Consider the following 5,487-nt stretch of genomic DNA (forward strand, 5'->3'; position numbering starts at 1 on the left):
ACGGAGCTGTGGTGTTCGTGTCCAGACAGGGACGAGTCCGTTTTTGACCACAAGCCGTGGCAGTGTCTGCGCAGTCACCCTTGAATAGTGGTAATTCACTGTCAGCCAACTGTTGCACACTGTCCAAGGTTTTTAATGTACCTATCCATGATACTGATCTACGCCATTAGTTAATTATAATTTGATATGTTAGGGGGGTTAAAATCTACATCAGTTCAGTTTTGAATATCTAGCTAATGTCTTTATAGAGAATTCTATAGAACAAATACCCATAGTATAGCCTTAACACATACAAGAAAACGAGATCATAGAACAGTAATCCTAGTCTCACTGCATTGGCCTCCGATTCATATAAGATCAGAATTTAAAGCATTACTGATGACATGATGAATTTCACGCTACTTCATGCTGATGTTTTTCTTTTTTATAACTAATCATCTTGTGTGGCTGCCTTCTTCCTGGTCACCATGGTTGAAACAAGGTTGTGTGGCTCGAGTATTAGCAATGAATACATAAAAAAAACATATTTGACCAGTTATTCATCATGAAAAAAAGCTCTTCAGTACCTTGAAGATGAAATCAAGTGAACCAAGATTTTAACTCACAATCAATGTTTTATTAGGTCATATTCAAACAACAACATCATCTGTGCAAATATCCAAATTGCATGAGCTATAAAAGGCTAACTCACAAGCTTTATAAAATTATTGAAATGATCCCAAAAGAAAACCAGGGACAAAACAAAAGGGGGCTGAAGATCGCAGTCAAAAGGAACAAAAGAGACAAATAACTGAACAGCGGTAACCTCCAGCCCAAACTAACACAATAAACTAAAATAGGAAAACCCTGGAACCTAAATGGGCCGAGAAAGAGAGACAGAGAGAGAGACAACAGAACAGAAATAACTGGTGCTTACGCTCAACTTTGAGGAAAGAATTCATGAAGCCTTATGTCAGTACGAAAGCCAGCATGCAGACATAACATTCATGGCTGGAACATGGCCAGAACACAGACAACACAGAGAAGAGAAATGGTTTAATTCATGGATCCGTTTGGGAGAGCAACTCATCGTGGCTCAATCCAGCATGTGTGAGTAGGCTGCTCAGGCTGAGCCTTGCTTCACCAGTTGGATCCGACTGAAGAATCCACTAAGTCCCTTGCGGAAAGCAACTTTTATCCTCCCAGGAAAAAGAACAAACTTTCTCTGCATGTTGTCCTGTGTCAAAAGAGGAAAAAAGTCACAATATTAGATGTATTAGGTAAAGGTTTAGGCCTGTGTGTTTTTAACCTCAACCTCCTTTTGGTGTATCAATTGTTACCCTTTGTGATCTTTGAGAACAGTGAAATAGGCATAAATTACACAATTTTAACTGATATGACTCCAAACGTACACATTTTCTTTTATCAGAGCAGCGGCTCCTGATTTTAGCACGTAAAAGCTTCTACAAGACCATTTCCACTAATTCCTGGAGAATCTCATTCTTAATTTGGTGCCTGGTATACTTGGCACTGCCACATGCATCGAGTCTTCTAACGATAAAGGGGTCATGCTTTGCAATTCCATCCAAAATGGACTAAAAATTGCCCTTTTTGATCGAGTAATCACATTCCCCATGACCCCTCTGTACAATATTTAGAGTGGCAGTTAACAGCAGCACCTCTGTTATTGTTTTTATGCAACTCTTTATTTTCCTCAACTTTCTTCTACCCTCAGTTAAGGTGTCCAATATTGATCCTCTCAATGCCCCTTTTAAATGACAATAAAATGCGTCTGAAGTCTGAAAGTCTGAAGAAGGTATTTCACTCCAGACATACATGGCATTCACTTGTTGTTCAGACTTTTAGAGACGTTTAAACCCGGCATCGTTAAACAAGGCTTTTTTATAGTTAGAAACCATGACTTGGATGTGAAGTTGTTCCAAGGAGGGAAACATGCCTGCAGGCCAAACAGTAACAGGCATCTTGATTTAGAGAGTACTCCAGCCATAGACTGTCTCTATACCGAGAAGTGTTGAATACCCTCTTCCTTGTAATTTGAGCTCTAGCATGAAATTCTTGCCAACTGGCTTGATTTAAATTCAATAAATACTCTCACAAAAAAACCAACTTTGACCTGGTTTCCCCACATTATCCGTATCTAGTGCTATGTCAATTCTTGCCAACTGACTTGATTTAAAGTTACTAAATAGCCTCACTGAAAAATTAAATATGACCTGGTTTCCCCACATCATCCTATTGCTACGTAGCTTCATGCTAACGGTAACGGTTATACGTTAGCCGCTAACCTACTGTGCGAGCAGGCTAACGGTTAGCTTACTGGCACAGTTCAACTATTGGGGACAAAATCTCTTCTAGTTTAAAACAGTGACTCACCAGGAAACCACATGAAAACTTACTTCACAATGATGTAGCCTATTTAAAGTAGGTCCTCTGGGTCCATTCTGTTTTCAAAGATGTTTAATCTACGTTTGTCTTTCCTCAATGCGGTTATTTCAACGAGATGTACAGTGACCTGTCAATCAACTGTGGTCATCCCTATAGCCCCGCCCCTTTATGAATTTTCAATGAAAGTATTACTGCATGAAAATTCTTTTCAGGACATCTCAGCCAAACGGAGGTCAATAATTACAAAAATAAAGCAATTGGAAATGTGAAAAGTGTTTGGTGAGTGAGGGAGTGAGTGAGTGCTGCTTGTGACTGTGTGTCAGGCATAATTAGTGGCTAAAAATATATTAGCCACCATAAGTGATAGGAGGATGACGCCAGAGGACTTCAAATAGCGTGTGTGTACATTTGAATTAACTGTAGTGAGCAGGCTCCGCTGATCTCTCCCGCTAGTCGGGCTCTGGGGCTTCCTCAGAGCTTACCCTTAGTAGAAGGTTGAGCCAGTGCATTCAGCATTGGGTCCCTAAGTGACTGTGCCGCGCACAGCGCTTCTCCTACTTGGACGGCGACCGGCAACGACCTTGTGTGCACCGCCGGCCGAGGCTTAAAGCCGGATATGAATGGCTGTGGAGCTAGCTCCTACCGGACTGACTGTGTCAGTCTGTCTTTTTATTGTTTAATGAGTTTGCAGAAATCAAGTGTGTTTTATTGATTTGCTTTTCCCTTAAACGTGATTTGTGCATAGTTGGGAATCTCTGAAATATTGACAGTATGCTATTTTTTGCCATGAACTTTTATTTTCCTGGATCTTTATCATCATGGAGAATGCATACAAGCAGGCAATTATTGATGTATAGTTCATTCATGAGTGTGATTTATAACTAAATCACTTTTAAAAGATACCAACATGAATGCAAGTCTCAGTTTGATCCAATCTCTGAATCGAAGAATTTATTATCTGTCTTTTTCTCTCACCTAGGTTTCATATAGGCTGCTCAGACTGAACTGTCATTGGATCATTAATCCAATCTGTCTGAGATCACCTTGTTTGTAGTGGTTACATTTGTTTCAGTCCTAACCAATCACAGACATCTTTGGGTGACATTACTCATCATCAAAGCTCGGACTGTGACGCCACAGTGAGTTCAAGGAAAGTGATTTTACAGTTTCAGAGTTTTGAAATAGAAATTGTTCCACTGAACATTGACACTGTGATTGACGACCTTACTGTGAGTCATAAAAACAGACAGATAGATAGAAGAACAATGTCTATCTATCTATCTATCTATCTATCTATTTGGTCGGTTGCAGGTGTGTTTGTGTGATTGCAGGTGGTCCCGGGGAGCTGATTGGTTGCTGCCTGGAAGCCAGGAGTTTAAGGGCCGGCTCCTCCCAGTTCTGGTAGGCTCTCCTCTGTTGTCCCAGACTGTCAGCATGTGTGATTGTGTACAAGCTATGTTTTTGAATAAAACAATTTCAAAATGCTTTGCTGCTGGTGGTCCTTGAGGGACAGGAAGAGGGGAGTCTCTCTTTCATGTTGCACCAGGGTTTCCCCTCGGCCCTGGTCGTAACACAGGAACACCGACCAACTGCTGCATTAAGTCCCATTAAACTGACTGGAAAGATCTCTGGAGGCAGGCAAACACAACCAATTCTCTGAACTTCTCCACGAGACACATTTTTGACCACACATGCAAATTTCACAAAGTGCTCACAAGACTCTTATAGTTTCTACCATATCATTGTTTTAGTGGTAGCAGTTACTGTTTTGGAGGGAGAAGCGTGATAATTTGAGGTGAGCTTCAGCTAAAATCATTCTAAATCTGCTCTCACAGTCCGTTACCACGACCACCCTGGTTACCATCACCGTGGCAACCTAGATCAACCGGGCCAACATGGAGAGAGACAGATTTATCAATGAGTCAGTTTAATATACACAGTGATACACAGGGTATATTTCCCAACATTTTAACTATTATCTTTTCATTCATTCAAGCCAGAATCTCAGTCTAATTATTTAGACGTTCCCAATTACTGGTACATTGACATTTATGTAAATTTTCAGTCCCATTCACAGTATTTGATTCATTCTCACTGTAACATCTCTTCATGCTCCACTTTGGCTCACAGCTTATATTCTAATAAATTCTCATCCAACTATTAGGGAGTTTCATTGTCTTAAGACGAGACTTCAAATAAATTCAAGCAACCAATGGTTTTGCCTCAGCTTTTCAACAAGCCCTTAACTGTTTCACAGTTTTTTAGATATTTTGGACATTATTGAAAGATTTCAAAGCCAGCGATGCACATTTGGCTCCAGCTTCTTAACAGGGAGCATTCACAACCGCAAGTTCTTCAGAACTTACCTTCTCTAGTTTATTGTACAATCTGATTATGATAAAATGTTAAATGAGGGATTATATTTAATTTAATACAAATAATTCTTCTTTTGAATATCATTGTAAATAACTTTTTGTGCTCCTCAACATCAGATTCAAGGTTCTTTATTTGTTTTATTTTTATTTTATTTCTTCTATTTTATTCTTTATCAGCTAAGTGTGAGTATGAGTAAAATAATATTTGCCTTGAAATTGTTTTACTTTGTTCCAGAAATCTCAAATCCTCCAACCCTGCCACTGCAGTTCTCAACCAGGAGTTCTCCCCAGGACCCATAAAGACTGGTGGGCGAGTGTTCAGCCCTCTAGAAAAGAACCATGAACAGAAGGATGATGACTGTTCAGCTTTGGTCCATCGGTCTGCCACAGATTCAACATTGTGCCTCACCCCACAACCAACATCACAATACATCCAACACCTGGCAAAACAGATGAACACAAACTCATCACTCAACACCAGTCCACAGAAGCTGTGGCAAAGTTTAACAGAGGAAAGTGAAACCGTCCATGTCCCAGTTTTAGAACGGCCACCAGCCTTTCTGAATCCAGAAGATCCAGTCTCACAGTCAAAGGAAGAGACACTTTCACAGGAGAACGTAGATAAAATGGTCCAGGACATATTGCTACATCAGCAGGATCAGCAACAGCAGCAGCAACAAAAAACCTGACAGACAAAAACATACCTGTCCTGTAGGCAGCCAGAATC

General features: G+C 40.3%; 1 long non-coding RNA gene across 1 annotated transcript; it reads right to left on the reverse strand.

The window, feature by feature from the left end:
- Positions 1–1,020: 1,020 nt before the first annotated feature.
- LOC115580681 (uncharacterized) lies at positions 1,021–2,524 on the reverse strand. Its single transcript, XR_003983901.1, has 2 exons — positions 2,397–2,524; positions 1,021–1,216 (listed from the first exon to the last, which is right to left on the reverse strand). It is a non-coding gene; the product is annotated as an uncharacterized LOC115580681 (long non-coding RNA).
- Positions 2,525–5,487: the final 2,963 nt, after the last annotated feature.

Source organism: Sparus aurata, chromosome 4 (assembly GCF_900880675.1).
Source record: "Sparus aurata chromosome 4, fSpaAur1.1, whole genome shotgun sequence".
NCBI classification, from domain to species: domain Eukaryota; kingdom Metazoa; phylum Chordata; class Actinopteri; order Spariformes; family Sparidae; genus Sparus; species Sparus aurata.